At 33.5% G+C, this 25,379-nt stretch overlaps 1 protein-coding gene across 1 annotated transcript in view; it reads right to left on the bottom strand.

Moving 5' to 3' along the window:
* The window catches only part of LOC111003991 (acyl-CoA:lysophosphatidylglycerol acyltransferase 1), a 227,721-nt gene that overhangs the window by 64,210 nt on the left and 138,132 nt on the right, over nt 1-25,379 (bottom strand). The window lies entirely within an intron of this gene.

Genomic DNA, 25,379 nt, shown 5'->3' on the forward strand with positions numbered 1-25,379 from the left:
GCGTTCATTTGTCTAACGCGAGCTGTCACAGTGTAAAATTACATACATTTGTATGGAGACGCGATGCAAATAATTCGTGAAAATTAACCCATCGATTCGGAACCCTTTCTGCGTATTGTTAATTAGACACAACATTAGGGGAAACCATTTTAGAATTTAACATATATATATAAGTTTTATATTTGTATAGTATTCATTTCTACTTACATTTAAGAGTTATCTAAAAAGCTTTACAATATTGATGGATGGATGGAATGGATTTGATGTTAACATCTAATTATTTTTTTCTAATAACGAAACTGGAGTCCAATACAATTGAAAATTATAACATTACGATGTTCATAACTTTACCGCACAAATTATTTACACCCGGATATACTAGTTTAGGCACAGCCTGGATTCCTTTCATAAGAAATAGGCGTTTTGTCGTATTAGCCATTTTGACCACATATCTCCTCTGTGGTTAGGAATTCCAAATTCAATTTTTACAGCTATTTACTCATGCATTTGTTTTTCGAAAATCATGACTCATTTCCTTTTCCCGTTTTATTTTTTGCCAATTGTGAGCCAATTAAAAATCTTCACATCTAGTTATTCTTAAATAAGAAGGGAAACGTGCCAAATATTTTGGCTGTAGAACATAAAAAAAAACAGAATTTAATGTCAATAAAATTAAATGACTACTCGAGACGAACATATCAATGTCAATAGTTAATTCATTAAATTTGTTCGCTGTTCTAACCATAAAGTTCTCATAGTGTATTTACTTTCGGTACATGTAATAGGTTCATGTTTGTTACAGTTTTCTTATATAGACTTCGGTTTATTTTGCTTAACAACTCGGTCACTCTATTTAAAAAAAGGAAAATATTAATTATCGAGTCATTTACAAGTACGACGTTCAACCATGGTCTGGTGCCATACATCAAGCACGTAATGTAAAAAGGCTTACTATAAAGTTAGCGATTATCTAGTTCAGTGATTCTCAACCTTTTTTTTGTTACGGCACGGATTTAAAATTTGGCGGCACACATTTAACTTACGTTTTATAATTTATTAATCTAAATGTACTACTTCCTTTGCAAAACCACGAGTTATTATTAATATTTTGTCTATATTACGTTCGCGTGACTAAAAGATTTTTGAGTTTGAGTTTGAATGTTATATCAGTTTTAAAGAATTAATAACTTAACGCAAAAGCTATTACGTGTCCAAATTTTCAATCACACCGCTTATCTTCAAAGGGTTGAGGAAGGGGTGGTTTTGACAATATCAAATGATGCACCGCATGTGCGGATGGCAGGCAATACGAACTTTAATTACTACATGCATAATGTTATTACGAACAGACGAATCCTTCAAAGAGAGTTGCGCTGTATACGACAAAATATGGTGATTGTCAAGTGATACTTTTTTAAACCATTGCCATCTGTAGCTATCGGATCCGAGTATTCGGAACCCGATGTGCTATGTGCCGACCACTTATATCCGAAAAATGTTATTTTTTTTAATAAAAATAAAAATATGTAAATTCAAACATATTTTCTAAAATTCATATTTACTTAATCATAACTCGCCATAAAATATTTTGAAATTATGAAAAGTCGCTACCCACCGATAGAAAAAAGCTAATAAGCGGGAAGGCTGAATAGGCCATAGGTTGTTGCAATGGACTGCATGTTATCATTTTAATTTCAATATTAAATACATTTCAAAGCTATATAATATTTAGGACAGTATCGTAACTAACACAATTATAATCATATGTACTTGATGATGATGTCTGTTTGATTAAATAAATTATTATTATTAATAAAAATAAACTTTTACATACCGAACGGACAACAAAGCTTTCAGAGTTCATTTAACTGCAAACTTACCTGAAATAAAAACATAAATTTAAATAATATATTTTATAGAAATAAACAAAACAAATACATAATGTATAACAATATACAATTCAATCTAACCAATAGATCAATACGTACATTTGACGAATCTATGTTACAGTTCGTAAAACAAACATGAAACTCATATAACACGACAAAGCAAATAAAGCCTAGTATTAATCTTAAAATTAAAACAAGCCCGTCTGTAACGAGTAAACACAGCCACAAGCGACCATTGCAGGACTTAATTAAAATACATTCACCACAGACAACATAGACTATGGAACAGATACTTCAATTTTGTATTTCGTATTTTGCATGCAATCGTCTGAATATATATTATGTATTTATATTTGTACACTTGTTTTGATGCGCTTTATAACAGAAACCAGAGGCCTAAATTTTTTTAAGGTTTGCACCTAAGATTTTGAGTCTTTAGTGTGCATGTGTATATAACTAGCTTATTAGCTGTTCAATTAACAACCTAGTTTGTTAATTAAATGACGCGGTTTCACTAACGGCCTGAAAGATGTTCAGCCAGTTGATCAAACAGCTAGGCAAATTACTTGGATCCATGACATTTCTTTATTTGCCTAGTCTGTTGACTGTATTTAATAAAGTAGCATATGTAAGTAATTAAGCTAGTAGGCTGCGACATATACACGCAATACACGCCGTCGATTTTTTGCTTCTGGCCAAAGACAAGCCAGTTTCCTTCCATATTCTTCTTTCTACATATTCTAATAACTAAATTCTTCAGTGCACAGCACATCGAAAGACGACCTCGGAGATGAGAGTCGCAAACTCAAGCCACTAGGCCACTACTAACAGCTTGTAATTCAAAGTTCCACTATCAGCTAAACTGTGTGAATTGGCATAATGGTATGGCTAAATTCCGATACGTAAAAATATATCATTCATTTATATTTACGATATGACAATCAATTTAAAAAAAGAGTATACTACTCTACTGTACAGAGCAAAGTGAAACTAAAAAAACGTAAATTGGAATGAAAACATTATAAACTCGAAAGTAACCTACGTAATATGCAATGTTCTGAAGTTCTTTAGATTAATATTTCGGTCATTCGATAAGATAATTTTTAGCGCAATTTGGAAACTCACCTGTTGTATAATGTAAAACAATTCATCATCCCTGATGAATTATTGTAAAAGCCCGCGGCCTACGTGAATGATCGATCAAAACTTTTCTTTTTTCCCGGAAATAAAAACATAATTACCGTCACGTTTATAGCTTTTGGAAATTAGTTTTTCTCACCGGAAGTGTTTATATTTGCTATGTTTATACAGCTTATAAAGTTAACAATTACATTATTTGAAAGGAAAATTGTATTTAAAAAATTTACCTGGTTATTTTTTTTATTATTTTAATATGTTTTTTTGACGTTCATAAGTGTACGTATGTTTACCTATATGAATAAAGATATTTTGAGTTTGAGTTTGAGTTATTACGATGTCCAAAATGTTTCATTGTGTTAATATTTTTATCTGTTGGTTTTTATTATTACAATAAAAACAAAATTAAAAATAAACAATTAAGTATGTGTTATCTGCTGTAGAGAATGTATTCAATTTTTGTATAATTGTTTTTTGTGTTTTTATATTTATTTTTGCCGTAGCAGTGCTGGCCTATCAGCCCCGACGTCTAACCTTTGAGGTCGTTGGTTCGGTCCCTGACTGAGCACCAATCGACATTGTGTATTTGTGCGCATTTACCATTTTAAAGAAATTATAAAGAAAGTGGCTTGCCTTACATCCAACATATCGACGCCGTGTGTCAATCACAAGAGACTGATCACCTACTTGCCTATTAGATTGGCAAATGATCATGAAACAGACAAAAATCTGAGGCCTAGACCTAAAAAGGTTGTACCGCTACTGGTTATTATGTAAGTGCCAGCGACGCCTACCACAATAATTTTAAATAATTAAGTAATTTTACCATCAGTTTTTTTTTTATGTGACAAATAATGCTCCATTGTAAGAATCTACACAAACTCTGACAAAAAAGACGCCATCTTCGCAACACATGACAGCTGTGCACAAAGGGGCTTTTACAAAAGACGGTGACGTCATACGTTGATTGAAAGTCATCACTGCCCTACATGTCATTCTCTCTACCCGCGAAATAATTTTCATATTTCCACAAATTTTTGTATAGTTTTTCTAGCCCGGAAAATATCAATTTTATGGCGATTAGTTACCGTCCCCTACTCATAACATCTCGTCTATGTGGTTAGTTGAAATCAACTCAGCATTATAACAACGTTATATATAAAAACAGAGAAATAGAACCAATTGCAGGAGGCCTATACTCAATAACAGGTCCTTGAAAAAAATGTATAGATATACTATGTATGTATATTTTGTAAGTTGTGTTTTGTAAAATTTTCAATGAATAAATGAGGCTTAAATATAAAGTTTATTTAAATATCACAAATAATCTAAAATGTTGACTATAACTAACATCAGGCTGTCGGTTTTTTGTAACGGTGTGCGCGCGCATCGTAAAAAAATTCTCTCATATTTCTTTTTCTCTCCCAACAAAAACTGAAACCTTTAACCTGAAACTTGGTCAATGAACCCCTGTTATGTATATTAGCAAATAATAATAATAAAAAAAACAAAAATAAAATTTTTATATTCATAAATTACTTTTTATCTGCATCTAACCGGCTTTAATCTATAGAAGATCAAAATAAATATCACCAATGTCTGCAGTCCTATCCTCAAATTGGGCTTACATATTCCAAGAGATGCAAGAATTCAAAAGCACAACGACGTAATTACTAAAAGGCTGTATTAAAATCCAATCAAACCGGTTAATACACCTGTCTCCGACATAAAATATACAAAAGAAAAGGATAGCTAACTCATACGAGTCTTGACAGTCTACTTAGTTTATACACGCCGCGGGCGGTCAAGGCATGAGCTTGCAATGACATCTAATTTGCTCTGAAACAGCATAACTAACTAACGGTAAGCATACAAAGTTTTAACTCGCATTTTATCTATTATATCGGAGCTACTTCCAGGCTTGTAATTAACATTTAATACAATATAAATCGGTATAGAGAAAGAATTATTTAGACAATAAATCATTTTATGTTTTTCTTTTCAAACGGGCACAAGGCTCACTTGAAGTAATGTGATACTTACACTGCCAGACGTGCGTTGCCGGCTTTTTAGGTATTGATGTGCTCCTATATTGAAGGCTTTAGGGAAAATTAATGGCTGAATATGTTAAAATAATATTACTTTTTTGTATTTTTACATTAACATACTGCTGTCAAACAAGATTGGGTGATAAATCAAATGGCACCTCCATTTGATGATATAATTATAGTCATATTTAATTTATTTGTATTTGAAATACTTAAACTTAGCGAATAAATGGAGACAATCCGGGTCAAGGTTTTTGATTCTTCCTCTCGTCTGTTCTTGATTTTCAAATTGGTTAATGTAAGCCCTTTAATTATTTATTAAACTAAAAATGAAGAAAAATGTTTCGTTATCCCTAATATAAGAATCTACCTATATCTTTACTGTTTATTTTTACAGGTTACATTTTTTATTATTTATATTATAAATTATTTATATTTTATATTTAAAATTAAAATCATAAATGTTACTAACGTTAATTATGCTTTATGCTCCCCAAATCAAACAAGTCCAGCCAGGTTGAAGTTCTCTCGTTCTCCCCTAGAAAAAGTGAAAAGGAACGTCCACAAAGCCCTAGGGAAGAACCCCACGTGACATAGGAATGCATTCATTAAAGCGCATTGTGCAACTCCAGAATGCGAGCAATATTATACGCGTTGTCTATGAGTTATATCAAAAAGGTCGGCCAAGCGCAGAAAATGTTTTTATACAGTAAAAAGTCTAGGACCAGAGAAAGCGCTAAGCTATATCGCCCAATCTACATTTGGAAATGCTTCATTTTGTTTACGTAAATTTATTTTCTAAGATCGTAACAAGCTGGATCGGATAGAATTCGTCAATCTCTTAAGCGGTTATCTTTAAATTAATCCAATGGATTTTATTGTCATTCGAGTAGCTCGTAATAGAGCCTCTCCTAAAATCGTCACATACTTGTAGAACAATCGAGGACCATTTTCCCATCTTCGTAACAATATCTAGTATTTCTATTACCAACTATAGGCAAAGAGGCAATTCAATTGTCTGTTTTATTGATAAGAACAACCTCACCTATCAAACCAAAACAAAAGTGAAACTTCTTGCTTTTTATACTGCACAAGACATTATGCGATAGAATCTCCATCTAAAGTTCTAATAATAATAACCAATAGCGTGTATTTTATTTTGCGTGTAGGTCGCTTTCTCTTTTTTGTTAGACAAAAACGCTGCACATATTCGTGACGTTTTATCCGTAAAAAATATACTCTACAAAGAAAATATGTTAAACCAAACTTTGAAAATCTTGACAGCGTTTTGCAAAAATATTATCTTATATTTATACAGCATACTATCATTGGAACACATACCTATTAAACATACATATTAATTTCTAAATATACTAGAATAAACATAGCGTGTTTCTTTTACTAGCGGAACAGTAATTTTACTACTCTCGTATCCATATATTTGTCAGTAATACCAACGTTTTCAGATGATATCTTTGAAAAAGTCCTTTTCAGCCCTTTTATTAGAAGTGTAATCCCTTTTTGTATGTTTAACGTTGAACCTTCTACAAAACGCACAAAGAATTATTGAACAACAAAATATTCGACATTCAGTTTGTTTCTATACTAATGAAGATCTATTTATATATTATATATATATAAAGGTATATTTTTTTTAATTTCTCTATGGAACATATTCGCTGAAAATCTAAATCATTTGACACCTCGATAATTCAAATCATTCCACAGACGGCGGTGCCATCTAGAACATTACACCTATTACATCTCCACTTTGGTCTTTTAGTAGTCGTTCAGTACTTACAACTACTGGTTGTAATTCAAAGAACTTAGTACTGAACTAACTAATTCGAAACTGTTGATTTTATTGATTTTGTTGATGTTGTCCTCAATCAAATTGAATTACAAGGATCCTGAACTGCGGTAAAACTTTCCATCGATCCCTGGTTCAAAATAAACATATTCTTTAATATATATTTATAATCAATTAAGCAAGATAAACTGGGGTTTAATTTTAATTGTGGGTTCCTTATCGACTCACAAATCCAATCCAATCGGAGTTTAATAAAAAAACTACACTACAATGAAGTAAACAATTATATCTTTTTACATCTAAATACATAACTATTATACATATACTACTTAGTCTTAATAAAAATAATTGAAACTAACATAACGACCTGCAATTATAACATCCTCAGATGATAAAATTACTATTAAAATGCGACATTTTCTCTTCTCCATTGAATTTGTCTCAGAGTGCGTTTTTCACAAACTGTATAAGAACAGTATCCTTATTACTACAGATGACTGTACGTCGCTGAGTCGCAAATTATGAGCGACAAGTGTACGCAAAGGCATTTATTTACCTATTAATATTGTAAGCATCTGTTTTTAATTGTTTTTTTTTGTGAGGAACATGTATACTAACAATACAATAATAGACATGTATAGTAGTTTTATTCTAAGCGTACATTGTCTTCACATATATTTTTTTAACTTATGTATACAAATATTATAAATTCTATTTTAAAAGTGTGTAGAGTTTCTTGCCCATTCTTCTCCACACGAAACTACCTTTTCGAAGAGGTTTTTGGTCGAATTGGAATAAATGATTTGACTTTGACGTTGACTAAAATTTGTTTTGATCCTTACTAGAATATATATTTCCTATCAAAAGTAATTCCATATTGATTTTCACTTAAGTATAACTCACGCGCGCGGGGTTATACTATGGATAACAAAACGTTAGTTCAAAGAAAGGAAAGTAGGAGGATATTAGTCTACTGAACCTAACCTTTGATTCATCTGAACTATTCAGTTTGAATAAAATGTGTTTAAAAAGTAGGAGACGGGCAGGAGTCTCACCGGATGTTATGTGACATGCCGGCTTTTTACATTTCGGCATGATTTACTTAACTACGATTAATATAATATATTTTCGTAAGATAAACAATATATATAGTTTTTTTTGACATTTCCTTAGACCTCCAGTTTTATGTCATTAAAACCCAAAAGTAATGCCTTTCGTAAGTATTTTTTTTACTTGACTAACAATCATACTTATATAGCTGAAATTGTCAATAGCACAATATATATACAACTATTTGCTTAAATGTTTACAACATCTGTTAAATCGTCATCATATTTTGACAAATTGCACTTAAACTTGTCACTGAACCTAAGCATTGATTTAAGTATTCTCGTCACGAGACTCAAACTTTATTCCCACAACCGTCAAAAGGGTGTCAACTATTGACAGTGTATAGAGGTAACAGTTGTGCGAAATAAAAGCTCTTAAGAGATATTCTAGATGAGGGGATGTGGTATAATGGGCCATTGTTATTTGGTGTTTATCCCATAAAATGGGGATACGATCCAACCGTGGGTAACAGCTTAGTTTTTTACTTTATAAAGTGCCTATTAACTAATGTAAATTCATTTTTGATAATTCAGGAACTTTAATTTTAATAATGAATTGAATGAAATATCTCTTCCGTATTATAATAATGTAATTTTTTCCAATCAAATTCAAATTTAGAATTTTTTGAGTCGATTAATGAAATTCTTATAATATAGAATGTTACTCAAACAAGTATGCATGCATTTTATTTGATATACTTATTATTTGATATACTTTTATAGACAAATACATGTTTTGATTTGAATTAATTTAAACATTTGTTATTCAAAATACTATAGAATATAAAAATAATTAAAACATTCATCATCGTCTTAGGGTCCTTCAAGAAAAGTGCGTACTAATTCTTAAAAGGCTGGCACCGCACTTGCGAGCCCTCTAGCATCGAGAGTGTAAATGGGCGGCGGTATCACTTAACATCAGGTGAGCCTCCTGCCCGTTAGTTCTATAAAAAAAATGTGATTAAAAAACAAAATTACGTCAAACGACGAGTTTTCCATATGTCGCTGGAAAAATTGTGTGAAAACTCACGAAATTGGATTCGAGCTTAAATAAAACCGTATATATATTTCCATTCACCGACGCATCACGATTCACGGCTGAATCTACACGGGGCCATACAAAAAGATAAACTCGACTATCCACTCGCTAAACTTTTTAAAACAAACCGCTATACCAATCAAAACCCCATCTATTCCGAGAAAAACAAACATAGAGACGCACAAGAATTTGCTAGTCTAAATTCCTTTATTAGGTTTATACAGAAATAGGTTCTATTCAGCTGTGTGTAAATTCAAAATTGCTTGTATACATTAGTGCAATAAGAGGCTAGGGGGAAGACTACCGTCGGTATCCTAGGATACGGTCTGGGCCCGAACTAGACCCCAGCATGAAACGTATAGCACAAGACAATATAAACCTTATCTCGTATTGATAGGTCGCATATTCCTCTGCAATGAATAATGTTTAGGATAAGTACAGTTTTAGATGAAGCACTAGATATGAATTAGCTGCAGCGTTTTCAATTCCTTGTTTGGTAATTACGTGCTCAAAAGATGAATGAGCGATTAAATTTAGAGTTTTGAGATTTTTTTGGCTCTTTTGTAGAATTTTTAATACAAAAAGCGTATTATGCACATTAAATTAACTTAACATTATACAGCTCTGCTTTGTTAATTATTATGAGCAAGTCGACGTTTTTTTTAAACGGTTTTAAACGCAATTGTATTCGTTATGAGTACTTTACAGCTATATAATAAGTCTTTATTCATTTAAGTTGGTACATTCTTCTTTTTATAGTGTAAGATTTGGGAACCCTTTTAAGTAAATATACCTGTGTTAGGGTTCCCAGCTCTTCCATAACAAAGTTAATTACATAAAATAATTTAGCCAGTTCATTTCCTTCAGCTATTGTAAAATGTAAATAAAAATGCTATTTAGAACTTTTAATAAAAATCACAATTTTTTTTTCAAAATCAGGGTTTGAATGTATTTTTAAAAATTTCCTTAATTCTATGAACAATTTCCTTAAGCATTCGTTAACATTATTTCAAAATACGAAAGTGCCTTTGTGCGCAATAGAACGCGAAAAATATCAAAACTGTCAAGCTAAAAATATTCTCATCATATTTTCTGAAATAAAATTATTTCTGTGCTGACAGCTTTGAAGAGCCGTCTAAATATTTACGAAAAATTACACGAATTTTCGCTAGGGAAAATTAAATTACCCAACTCACAATCAGGAGGTATTTTGAGCTAGGTATTCGGTCAACAAGCCTCTACAGCTAGGGCTACAGAATTATGCCTCTACGGGTTACGCGTTCGTAGGTAATGCTACACAATCAATGTTATACAATGTTTACGCCCTTCGCGTATAATTAACACTTGTATACTTGTATAACGTACGTTTTAGACTCAAAATACAGGTCATGTGTTTTTTCTTAAGAGTCTGTAGCATAAAATGTAAAATAATAAAGATATATGTACATTTATAAATCAGTTAGTAGTTAGTAAATACATTTTCTATTTATTTACGAACTCGATTTGTAATTATATAGTAAGTTGTTTGTATAGGCAAGTAGATATTTTGAATTAGTAATTTTTTCTGTCTAAGACCTACTGAGATCCTATACACATAGTAAAAAAATCGATGTGTGCACAGCTGAGATTCTAAGTTCAACATACAACAGCACGCCTTGAAAAAGCACCTAATAGAAAAATCTTTACTGAAATACACTGTAATGGAAATAATATATGAGGTCCGTCCACATTATTGTATGTGCTAGTGCATCTAAATTTTTACATCTCTGAATTATTTTATATGCAAATTTTTATAAATGTTAATTCATATTTACGAAATATATGGGTTTCCTGTTTTATTTATTGTCGTTCACCACATCCTATATAATGATAAATGTACAGCATATGTTTCACGCTATTTAAAGCAAAACTAATAAAAATATTACACTTCAAATTTTCGATTTTACTAGTGTCGTCAGACTAACACGGAAATTTCATGTTCTTAGTTCTTCACAACCACACCGAAATAACAATAACAAATGAAATAATCATGGCGGAGTCGACAACATGTTTACAATTTCACCAAAGACCACAATTTGAAACAAAAAACTACTTTGCCAAAAGAAAGACTCTAAAAGTAATCAGCTGTTGTCGTGACCGAGGTCTTGTTTTACATTATTAATCAAAACACTGGCTTTGGTCAGACAGAAAGTTAAACTTTTTCGACACAGCTTTGTTTTAATCAAAATGCTAGCAACTTGATTGAATATCGATCTTTAATTACCTGTCTAGAGATTCAATTAACTCTGTAATATAACTTAAGTGCGATATAATATATAGATAATGATAGTTTACTTATAGATAATAATTTTATGTAAATTGATTGAATATTTATATATATTATAGCGATATTGGTTGAAGATTGGGTAAAATACACAAAATCCCACGCAGACGAAAGCTAGTATTATATAAGTAATTCGGATGCAGGAAGTATCGTCATCAGGGAATTACAACCGCAATTACGAGTTTAATATTACTTGTTGCTAAACGCAAAAATTCAGAACCGCGTTAATGTTTTACGAGTAACAAAATGGCGACCACAAGTTTGCACTTCACACGTGTCAGTCGACTTTGAACTCTGTGGTTATACACACACAGTTGAAATGTGTTATTTTAATTTTATGAGATTCCAGGCATATAGCCTTTAATAGTCCGTCTGGGAGTTTTCTCGTAACTTTGTCTCGTAAAATGAAAGCCTCAAGGTTTCACATATACTTGGGGTCCAAATATATGTTTATAAAGGAAAATACAGTAGATGAGGGATTTGGAAGATTAACGACTCGTATATTCTTTTTCATTATTTCGGGTAAGATAAAATTCATATATCCGTATAATATAATTAATAAATAATTATAATAGTAATTAAACCTTTGACTAAGAATAATAATAATAATAGAATGTTATAAAAATGCGTGTATATATATACACGCTTTAGGAGAAATACTACTTTGGCGTAAGAAGATGAATTTGAATAATAAAAAAAAATATTCTACGTTTGTAGAAAAAACGAGACTAACAGTATAAAAAATTTATTATTAACTTGTTAAATAAATTTTATTTCAAAAAAACTAAAATGTTGACTATAACTTTCTTCAGGTTTTTTGTGACGGTGTGCGCTTGCATCGTAAAAATTATTGATTTCCCTAACACACCAAAAGAAGTACAACTTCAAAACAGTTAGGGAAACTAAATATTTTTTTTTAGAAATAGAATTTCGGTGTTGGCGTAAATATCTTAACTCGGCCTGTTTTCGTGATCGTAGCTCGGTGGGTGTAGGCATTATCTCAGATGAGATTATAGCGCAAGGGCAAATTCCACCCGTATCACCTCAACATCAGCCGTTCCACAACTGCGCGTTTTTCCAGGCAGTTTTTGCCACGCACCACCACTTTGTGGAACCAGCTGCCCACTGAAGTATTACCGAACCAATACGACTTAGGGTCCTTCAAGAAAAGAGCGTACCTATTCTTAAAAGGCCGGCAAAGCACTCGCGAGCGCTCTGGCATTGAGAGTGTCCATGGGCGGCGGTATCACTTAACATCAGGTGAGCCTCCTGCCCATTTGCCCCCTGTTCTATAAAAAAAGAGACGCCCTTGCGCTAGTCCTACAAGAATCGGACTTCGGATAGGGCCACCGAGGGGTGGAAAATCAAATACTTTACCGATCTGTAAAAATAATAAAGGCGCGTTTAATATACACTTAAAACTTTTTCAAACGCGCACAGGATTTAAAATCTAATCGAATAATTATTCAACGTTAATCACAAAGTTTGGATCGTGCTTTCATTATCATTTATCTGACCCTTCTATCCCATGTAAATTACAAAATAATTCAACGTTATCTATACATTTCATTCAAGAAAGAAAAATATTTGGTCATTCAGATGTTTCGAGCTTCGCCCGGCGAGGGCACGGTAACCAATTACGGTCATTTATCAAAATGCCCGAGTTCAGTAGCTCAGCTGACTGTGGATTTATTTCTTTGTAGAGTATTCCTTAAACATTTAATGTTTATTTATAGAGGATTTAAACTTGCTTAAATATTGATTATATTAAGAACTACCAAACGAATTTAATTAAAATTGAACACTTTGAATTTAATTTGAAACTTCTCGTTGAAGTCTCAAATGATTCAGATTTTAAATAAGGGTGCGAACATCAAAGATTGTGCGTTTAAACCTTGGCTGCAACCACCATACCTTTCAATCATAAGTTTATTTATTTATTTATTTTATATTTTGGTACAGAAATATAAAACAGGTTGATTAAATACTTCCTAGTACACAGCACTTTAGTGGCATCTTCAGTGCTAGTTCACTAAATATCAACCACACAACATACACTTATTAAACTTAATGAAAAATAAAAAAAAATAAAATAAGTAATTTCGGATGCAAGTCTTCACAGTGTATAATCTTTGTAAATTCACAAATACTATTGTGAAAAATATCAACATCAGAACACACAGAATTATAAAATTTGCAGATTCTAGCCAGCGGACCATTCTGGGTTGCTAGTAGAGTGAAGAAAAACATGACATGGATTTAAAGTGCCTAGCTGCCAGAATTCAGGGTTGAAGCATTGAATTGAATATCCATTTTTAAGTCGGATCGTAGCCTTTACCATTCCTACAAAAATGATTAAAAAATAGGCGTAACTAACGGAAATACTCGTTCAACCCTGTCCCCTTCGCTTTGAGCTAATTTTTCAGATCATGATAAGGGGACCTTGAGGCGACGAGGGTCACTCGCTCGGACACACGAGGGGAGAAATTCATTTTGTTTTGTGCTTAATCTTTTATATATTATAGGTAAGTGTACTTTATAACTTTCCTCGTTTCATATACTATCTTTATATTTTTATCTATTACCCTATTCTGTCTGATTTTTAGAAGTGTTTCTTACGTTGAACACTTTTGTGTGTATATAAACACTATATACTTCCCAATCCCACTGATCCCTGTGGTGAAAGCGAACAGAACAAACATTAAGAATAAAAGGCGCTACAAGTCACAACAATTAAAATTATGCACCTGCAACGTAAGATACCTATCATCCAAAACAAGACCATTAGATCTGATTCAGAAAAATCAGAGAAAAAAAGATAAATCGAAAAATATGGAAAAGGCTTCTATCCTAAAAGTGTCAATATAGTAATAATACCACAACATTTTTTTTTAACTTAATTCTAACACAACTACTATACAACATAACAGTGCATATAGAAATCGGTTAATTATGTCTTGTTTTAGGTAATATGTCTAAATTAAAAAAGATTATTTCAATTTAAAACAAGCTGTAATTGCTATAATTCAATTAGTTGTTTAAACACGGCTACACAAACATTCTTATCGAAAATATAAATATTTCAACCCTAAACATTCGGTGCAAACAACTTTTCCACGTATCGAGGGGACTTTAATACACTACTACATACTTGTGATTTCTTAAATTTAAACTATATGATTGTACTGTAGGATAAAATAGTAAATAATAATTTTATAGGACAAAGAACAAACCTTCTAATTCTGTGTCTCAGTTTTCTGTATAAATGTTTAAACTTTATTTCTCATTAAAAAAAAAATACATGAGAAACTTAATATTAATATGTACGAGCGAGATACACGTCGCCATTAGCCGTCTCAATTTTAGTCAACTGTGTTCACACTAACATGCTTCAATGCCTATTTAAATTTGAATTTGTATCACAAAACGATCCCTCATTTTTTATTAATCGACAGGGAACAGGCGTCTGTGCCTAACCATGCCGGTTTATTCACGATATTTTACTTCATAGTACGAGTGAGTGTTGAATACCCACATGAACTGAAATAGCATTGGTTCAAAGCTGGTTATCGAACCTACGACCTGAGAAATGAGAGTCTATAAAATTAAATTATATAAACTGAGATGATGATCCGTATAACTTTAACTAAACTGGGTGAAAAGAAATCATTACCTATCTTTACATATCCCTCCAGAATTGCATATATATATCTTAAGAACGAACTATACTAACACTCAAACTGTTTCAAGTTGATTTAAATAAAAAAAACATAATCTCGATATGGCTCAGTTTTTTTTTTGAACCGGGGGCAAACGGGCAGGAGGCTCACCTGATGTTAAGTGATACCGCCGCCCATGGACACTCTCGATGCTAGAGGGCTCGCGAGTGCGTTGCCGGCCTGTTAAGAATTTGTGCGCTCTTTTCCGAGGAGTTTGGGAAACAAGGTAGTATTATTTTTAAGTTTAAGTTTATTGTGAGTTTTTCCTCACTACTTTATTGTTTTAATTGAACTTTTTCTAGAGACATAAAAATCAAATAACTCATTTACTGAAATCATCACAAACTTCATCATACACATAATCTTAGGGTTTTATAAAATAAACAAGAGTTGTCACGCTAATCAAACGTCACGCACGAGGGGCCCAAAGCAAACAGCACCTTTTTCGGGATTAAGGAAAATAACAAGTGGTTTGAGGGTTATTATTTGACGTGCTAAAAATCATAGGAATAACAATAAGTTTCAATACTATTATAAAATTTCCTACTTAAAAAGACTTGAAGCATTTCTGTTAACTGCTCACTAGAACCTTTTATGGTAAAGATAATGTATAAGTATGAATTGATAGAATATCATGTCACCTTGTCTTTCTTCTTTTGTTTTATATTTATGACCACCAGAAACAATCATTATAGAAAGTATATATTATAATTGGAGTTAAGTTTAGTTAGGGTTTAGGGTTGGCTAAGACGTTTAAAAAAGGTGATTGATTGAAATGGAAAAAAGTATATCTTAAACTAGATACTTATCGAACTAAATTGTGGAAGATTTTAACGACCTCAAAAGCCAACAACGCCAGTAAAATGGGGTTGTCCATTGGCTGCAACGACTGCCCCTTATGGGTGTCTTTTAGGTTCGTTTATGACCCTACTGCTTAAAAAATAACTATAATTATTTTTAAAAATACTGCATAAATGCCAAACAATAATTAAATGATATAGACTAACCTACATACATTAAACAATATAAAGGAAATATCAGAAAATATCTCTTTCTGCTTACCACATACAAAGAAACACACTTATAAATAACAATTAAATTCAAATTCAATCAATCAATAAATATATTAGATATAAAATAAATTCATTTCACGTTGCATTCTGCAATGGACAAGTTAAAAATTTCAGTAAAAATATATTCTCATGTTATAAAAATACATCAAAAGTTAAAATCGTGCGTCATGGACACGTTCAGTTACAGCTTAATTAAAATAATTGAACTGAGTTCGATATCGTATTTAATATTTTAAAGTTTTTTATCACGATTTATATATTGTGATAGCAGACGGTGATACGATTCTCAACTCTAAGGGTTTATTTTTTGATGGCGAAATAAAATACTAAATTTTTGATTTCCTTAGGTAACAGAATATACAGTGTTTTGTTAATAAATAAAAAAACATTATTTTACCTAAATGACTCAATTGTATTAAAATACCGGAATTATCAGATATTATATAGTTTTCTACGAGGACATTTTCATAATCAATGAACGACCATTCAATCATGGCCGTCGACGTATTTTTTTGCATTAAATAGCTCTTTTGCCGCAGAACCTTCCATATTTTAGCTACGACAGACAAGATTTCGAATGAGCTTTTGACAACACAGGACACAAGAGGCTCTTCAAGCCAACTGACCAAGTAAAAGACTGAAGAAGATGGTCAAAACCGGTAGAGATAGTCCACTCAGATGCTACCCTGCTGACATATACAACCCACAAGATATAGAGTGACAAAGTACTCAAAGAAAACGCCTTTGAAACAAAATAATGCTTGAGATTAAGATAGAAATTACAAACGCCTAAGACACGAGTTGAACAAGATAGTACGAGCCGCGGGCAAATAGAATTCACAGTATATTTAAATCAGTAAAATTGTTTTAAAAGTATGAATTAAATAAGGCTAGAAAGTTATGGGAAAATCATAATGTTATAATTGGTTATTGATGTGAATAATTACCACGTGAATATTAAATACGATTGCACATGAGTCGCAAAATCGCTAAACATAATATATAGGTAACTTTTGTATACCAACCAACGCCAAAAGAATATATAGAATGACGAAGAATCTAAATAAGTAGATAAATCTATGTAAATATATAATGATAAGGATCATTATCTATATACTGCACTTACACTGAAGTTCTGACTGGACTTTCTTTCGATTTGCGCATTTAAAATTAGCTCCAACGGTGAAGGAAAAAATCGTGAGAAAACCGGCTTTCTATGGACCCCAAAAATTGAGGGCATATGTCAGACAGAGGAGGCTGATACTTGTCTATCAAATTGCCATATGATCACGAAGAATATACAGAAATCAAGAGGCCCAGACCTAAAAAAGGCTTCACCGCCACGGATTTGTTTTCTTTATTCAACTGTTAGAATTATTCTGTGTCCGCGATGAGATGAGATCCTTCGTAATCTAGTGTTTAAAACAATTTAGCGTTCATTTAGCGCCATTCTTTTGTTTTCAAAGACCCCTGTTTGCCTTTAAAAGTAATTCCGTGTTCATTTGCGGTGCCTCCTCCAAGATTTAATTAAACTGTGTTGTTATCAAGAAAAGTCAAGATTTATCAGCTATTATGTGTTGAGATTGTATTAATACATCTTTAAGTTAAATGTTAATACAAAAAACCTTTCTGAAAAAATAAGTCAGTTTTCTATCGCGCAGCCCGCAACTACGACTTTGAGCCTGATTTTTTTTTAACTATCACGGAATATCCTTAACATTATGAGCTTACAGCACATACTCCCTCACACAAATAGCTTCACTTCCACACCCTAGCCGAAATGGGTTATACACTATATCAACAATTTTTACTTAACATTAAATTAAAAAATTTTTTTTTTTTTATTCAATAACAAGTTATATTGGTTTAGTAGATATTGGAGCCCCTGAAGTAAGTCTAGGGATACCGGTACATCAAGGTACTCCGCTCTTCCAATGGTTTAACGAAACTGTAACTTAATAATCGATACCAGACAAAAGGTACTATATACGTTTGTAGTGTGAATAAGTGTGATAATGTTAGGGAAGGGATGAATACGATGGCAGGTGGAGTGTTTTCAGAATGTGGCTTGTATATGTATGTGCGTGCTCCTTTTTTCCAAGCCTCCTGCTAGTAGAGGATCTTTGACAAATCTTTGTTTTTAATTTATTTTATTATTATTTATTACTCAAGATGTCATGTGGACCATGGTGTAATGGTTGCAGCTCATTTCAAACATTGTGTAAAACAAGAAAAAAAACTAGGCGATTAAAAAGAGTTTATTGCCAGTTCTTCTGTAGTTGTACGCCCTTGATTTGAGAACTGTCAGTAAAATGTAAGCATTCAATGTATATTAATTTTTTGACGTTCATAAGTGTACATTGTGTTACCTATAATAAATGATTTTTGCCTATAATCTAGAATTTTACTTACATAAAACAAAATATTACAATATTTCAAAGGATAGGACACAATCAGAAGGCTATTTATCATTCAAAGTCGTGTCCTAACTCATCTAAAGAATTATTATTCGTGTCTTGTACGAATCCATTCGCTTTAAAAATTCCCCTCACACTCTTCTTACCGGTAATTTTAAATTCCGCGCGATTTGATTATTGAAAATACTATAAGTTAAAGTTCATAGAGATTTGAATATCGTCATGAATATGAAGTAGGCTTGGATGGCTTGTTTGACCTTGTTTTCTATAATATAAGATCACAAGGTTCAAAAGAAAACTCTTAACAAGTATATACTGGTGATTATCTCAACCCGTGAAATCATAAGATTTTTATGTTTCTTACTTACATTATATTTTTTAAGGTCCTTAGATGTAAACTATATAAAGCAGAAATGTTTGAGAGACTGGGGCTGCGTGCGTCAAATAACCACACTCGATGTGTGCCTCAGGCGCATACGAAGTTACTCAGAGAAGTACCATTTACGCGTGTCGTGCCTAAATATTATTTCTTGTGAGACAGATGTACTTAGTTGCACATTGGCTGAATTCACAAGAATTACATTATTTACAAATTAGTTAAAAAATAGTTTTGGTTCTAAGTTTTACTTGTTATGTTCATATTATGTTTTTAGATTCGTTTTCTATTGTATTAGTATTAAGTTACTGTAAACATAGGATATAAGTAAAATAAATAAATAAATGTTTCCATACATCATGTTGCTATTAATTTATTAGCAGACCCCTGATCATGCGTAAAAATCACGGTAAAGTCAAATACTGGTAATGTTTAGACTCAAAAATCGAGGATATCAGACAAATTGATTGACACAGAACTGGCCAGGTTGGATTGCAGCTGCATTACCGTTAATAAGTTTACAATAGGTAATCATTATAAATAACCTATATTTTAACTTGGATTTATCATTTATGAATAAAAATGATTACTAAATATTTTTCTAAGAGCAAATCTCGAAAACTACTTTTCGAGTATTTTATTTATTTGTTCCTTGAAGTCTGAGGTAGGGTTTATGAAATAAAAATTGGAAAAACTTAATTTAATTAACTACTCCTTAGCTTTTTACTCCGGAAAAGTTTCTATGGGGATTCATAGCAAAATATTCCATTTGTTCTATTATTATTTTGAATCTATAGACGAATTTATGCTCACAACAAAAGTGCAAACTACCGATGAGTAAATAAATCTTATACAAAAATAGTCAAATGAAAAAAAAAAACAGCAACAGGGGAATTATCCAATAGTTGTTTACCGTTTGGCGACCAGAATAATTTCCATATTCCGCAGAATAATACCATCTCTTTGATATTGTATTTCGTGAAGGAATCTTAACATAGGACATTTATTTTCCTGTGTCGGAGATTATTTGATGATCTACAAACATGAGTATAATTTGATTTGACTGTTTTATCTTTTTTCCTCATTCGTGATTATTTTATTTAGTAAGTCCTCGTTTCTTTACACGAGATAAAGAAGGAAATCGGCATGGCAAAAGATGCCGTGCACGTTTAGGTTACATCTAGAAGAAAACAGGAATTGGTATCAAGACCGATACTGACTCTAATAGGTATTCCCTATCTTCTTGTATGGAGTGGAAAAGTGGTATATCTTGGCTAGAGAAAGGTGATGGTGAATGCTCAGAATACCGTGGACGGCGAAGTATACCAATACATCGATCCTTTTTTTTTTTTTTTTTTTTTTTATGAGGTGGAAATGCACTTCTGCAGGCCCGCATCAAGAATCGAACTTAACGCGGGGACTGTGGGGCTGGATCTACACTCAAAACCCTCTGCTATTCAGAGGGGTAGCGAGACCCTACCCACTAAAACCACCTCAGCCCATCACACGCCCTTAAGATGGGCCCTCGGGGTTCGCTAGGCATTCTACCCAAGGGACCCGGGCTTATATCCGACATAGAGAGCTAATCATGACCTGCGGTTCCGGGCTACTCGAGGTCGAGCCCCCAACCTTGAACTACCGGTCCTTCTACAATCATCCCCAGACCTCTCCCTCAGTCGCTCAGCTGCCTCCTTCTGCAGCATTACATGCTCACAGAAGGAGACCATTGCACTCCAGGCCTCCTCGCTCCCTAGCATGGCTATTATAATTCCCGGTAAAGTGAGGTCCGCCCCTATAACCGATACCAGGTCATGACGCTCCCTTGTCCAGGTGACACACTCAGCCACAGTATGCTCCGCCGTGTCATTTGGAGCGCCGCAGTGGTGGCACAACGGATGCATCTCCCTTCTAGGCACCTTATATAGATACCGACCAAAGCATCCATGCCCAGACAATATCTGCGATAGCCGAAACGTCACAGCACCCCAATGTCTATTCACCCAGTCTTTTAGGACTGGGCGGATTGCCCCTACCGTCAATGCACCAGCGCGGGGCGTAGCAAGATCGTCAGACCACCTTTTAAAAAGAATGTCTCTGGCATGACGCCTCACATGCCCCGCTATTTCCCCCCATGTGACGTTCCCGCTATCCATTACCTCGGCCTTCGCGCGGTATGAGGCAGCAATCACTTCTACCTCCCGCTCCCAAGGAGGAGTACCAGCTAACACACAGGCCGCCTCAAACGATACAAAAAGAATGTTGAATTACTAGACCACTTGTAATTACCACTCTCGGCCTAGAACGTATTGCTACGTTCTAAACCTACACAGTATCCTTTCTATAGTTCCATGCCCTCTGCATACTATAGAAATTCAACCGTGCCCACCATGTACGGTTTAAGCACTCGCCCGGTACCGTACAACCCTACCAAAGGCCGAGGATAAATTGAAAAATTATCCTCGAACCGGGAATCGAACCCAGTACCCCTCACCACAGCGGCCACATACAAAGACCGCTAGGCTATGAGGCCCTTTGATACATCGATCCTGAACCTACTCCGCATAAGGACTCCCATATGCCTAAAGCAAATCGTATATTTCACACAATGCACAGAGGTGATGAGAACTTGGAGAAACTGTGAAAGTCTCATCATTTTCAAAACTGTAGACTGTCACAAAAGAGGCGATGGATAGAAACTGGTGAAAACATATAGTTCACTCCAGATGCTTCCTTGCTGAATACAACTTTCAGACATGGGCTGCAGGTCAAATAGAGAGTACTGTGAATAATCTTTTTTTTAAATATATAATAGGAGGGCAGTACCTGCGGGACGCCCAAAAAGGCAGTCAGTGAGATGTTTTTATTCATGAGAGTTTTCGTGAGTAAAATCATTTAATATCCCTTTATTACCAATTATCGTTTATGTTATAATAAACATTAATTTCAAAGTAAATTTAATGAGACCATTAACAGATTATGCAAAGGAGTGTTGACTTCAGTGTGCAACTCTCAATCCTAAGTTAGAAGGTTCGAACCCCGGCTGTGCACCAATAGTATTTATGTCTATTAGCGCACTTTAACACTCAAGAGAAGGAAAACTTTGTGAAGAATCGGCAGGTCTTAGACTCAAAAACGGAGTATATCAGGCAGAAAACCAGACAGAAAACCTACTTATAAAACAAATGATCAAAACTGTTTCTTATAGGGTAATGAAATTCATTTTATATATTTCAATCGATAAAATATTGATTTACATTATTAAGCCCCACTTGAATTCGCAACAAACTTTTTAATACACGTATCTCACAAAATGGAATCTCTTTAAGTACGCAACTTTTGATCGATCACAAATCTTGTTCCCCTCCTGTCAGTGAAATTATGTTACCCCTGGGATGATCCCAGGGGAATATGAGTCTTATGTCGAGGGGATCATGATTAAATTCGATTAAAACTAAAAATGTATTTTGTAGCCAGGTGTTATAAAAGAAACACTTCGACTCAAAGAATGGTTTGTTGCTTGATGGATTTGGTTATGATTACATTCCACTTTATTATTTTTACATGACGCAAATATAAACACAGGGCTTCCTAGTGTTAGTGACGGCGGTATCATATAACATATGCTTAGCTTGCTATATTAAAATCGTAAATGCATTACTTTAGAAAGTTTTTCGTTCCACCACTAAGGCTAGGTTAGTCTTGTTGCCTAAGAATGTTTAGGAAACTCGTCAAACGTTTTATTCAGTGACAGAACTTTAGCGACTTGATTAAACATCGATATTTAATTAACTGTCTAGAGATTTAATTAACACTCTGATTTAATACATTAAATACTAAATTTAATAATTAATTAATCTAATTACCTACTACATTTCTGAACTAATTCAACTTTGGTACAACTCTGGTTCAAGAATTTAACCAATTCTTTAAACCAGTAAGGAACTTGCGAATTTTCTAGAAGTATGTCTCAACGGGCGGCGGTATCACTTAACATCAAAAGTCCCCCTTTGCCCCTGTTCTATATAAAAAAATATAGCGTTTTTTAACATATGTATGTATCTACTGCATGCAATATTATTTTTTTATAAAAAACTAATACAAATATATTAAGAAAGTTTATATGTTTAATGAGAATCATGTATCGATAACTAAGTTAATCTCAGTGGTGGATGATGGTGTCAAAAGCTGTTATTATGATAACCAGTATTATATACATATATGCAATTAATATTACTTATACGATATTTTTATAATTTTACACAATTGTGTCAGTGGTTGTCAGGAAGAGATCAATCGATAGGGATGCGGCAATTTTTCTTCTTTTTATTCAATTATGTCTCTATTTGTGAAGATCTCTCTTTTTGTGAGGATATAGCACAGTTTATACCAAATAGCGGAGTAAAAACAATTTTAAGTGCATCCTTTATATTTCTCACAAAGGCTTAACCCATACAGTCAAGTCCACAGGAATAACGCATTGCCCTTGACCGCACGCCTAGGGCCATAGCTCTTTTATAGGCTTTTATAAGCCTTGGATACAAACAGCCTCTTTTATATTCAGAACTATTTGACAAATACATAAATTATTAATAATACGGAATACTCGACATATCATTATAGTTCAAAGCTCTATAGATATTATATGTATTCAAAGTCAAATATTTAGTTCATTCACACACTTTGGTTAGGCACAGCAATGTTGTGAGAGAGCATACTTTATTATCGATAATTATATACTAATACATTTTTAATCTTATGAGTAGATACCTAAACACAAAGGAGAATGTAAGTACTTAACATTATTAATAATCTTAAGTTTTATAAAGAAATTTTGTTACAGATACATATATATTCTGTTACCGTTGAATATATAATTAATATATTCTCATGCAAGTTTATAATAAACTTTCTAAACAGTTGAATTTAGTGTTTTATTTACAATAGATAAGGTTTCCCACTACTAACCCTTTAGAATGTCTGTTAAATCAGTCATATAAATATCTATAACTGGTTGGTATTACAACAAAATTCTATTTAGCGTTCCGGCTTGTCTTAGATTATAAAAGTCGACGTCTTGAATCACTTATTACCTACTTGCCTATTAGATTGAGAAATAACAATGGAGCAGATACAGAAATCTGAGGCCCAGACCTGTAGGCTGTAGCGCTTTTTTAATCTATATATAAAATTCTTGCAACAAAATCGTAAAAGGAATTCAAATATAAGATTTTGTATTACACAGCTATAAAAAGATGTATAAGAAACGTTAAGTCTTTTTGTAAAGGTACATTTAATCACCCCCGTACCTCTGAACAATGGGGGACATTAATTGATTGATGCTACAAAGGGGAGAATTATTGGAAAAAGGCATTTACAATTCCACCTTCGGCCCCCACAGAATCACCCATTGTTGATTTATACATTTCACCCAAGATTACGACGGCTAATTTACAATCTTAAAAGTCTTCCGTAAATGTTATATAATTGGAATCTATAGGTATTATAACACTCACTCACTAACAAAAAAAAAAACACTCAATCTCACAACAAATCCTTTTAAACCTTGTTCTATTATCCCTAAAACTACTTATAAGAGTAATCATCTGTCTCTTCTCAACAAAGCGTAAACACAATGTGATAGAAAAGGAGAATGCGTTTAAAGAGTGCAATTAGACTTATTTATTAAAGTATGTTTCTCCTTTCTTATGAAACGAATCGCTAGATTGTGATTAATCAAAAGCATCTCCAGTCCAGACATTTTTTTTTATAGAACAGGGGGCAAACGGGCAGGAGGCTCACCTGATTTTAAGTGATACCGCCGCCCATGGACACTCTCGATGCCAGAGGGCTCGCGAGTGTGTTGCCGGCCTTTTAAGAATTGGTTTTTTTTTTTTTTTTTTTTTTATAGAACAGGGGGCAAACGGGCAGGAGGCTCACCTGATGTTAAGTGATACCGCCGCCCATGGACACCCTCAATGCCAGAGGGCTCGCGAGTGCGTTGCCGGCCTTTTAAGAATTGGTACGCTCTTTTCTTGAAGGACCCTAAGTCGAATTGGTTCGGAAATACTTCAGTTGGCAGCTGGTTCCACAGAGTGGTGGTGCGCGGCAAAAACTGCCTGGAAAAACGCGCAGTTGTGGAACGGCGGACGTCGAGGTGATACGGGTGGAATTTCGTATTCTGCCTCGACGTCCGATGATGAAACTCAGCTGCAGGTATTAATCCGAACAACTCCTCTGAACACTCTCCATAGTAAATGCGGTAGAAGATGCAGAGAGACCCCACATCTCTACGCAACGCCAAAGGATCAAGCCGCTTGGAGAGATTTTGGTCGTCAACGATTCGAACCGCTCTTCGTTGAATACGGTCAAGTGGAAGAAGCTGGTACTGGGGAGCACCCGCCCAAAGGTGGGAACAGTACTCCATGTGGGGCCGAATTTG

Source organism: Pieris rapae, chromosome 19 (genome assembly GCF_905147795.1).
Source record: "Pieris rapae chromosome 19, ilPieRapa1.1, whole genome shotgun sequence".
NCBI lineage: Eukaryota > Metazoa > Arthropoda > Insecta > Lepidoptera > Pieridae > Pieris > Pieris rapae.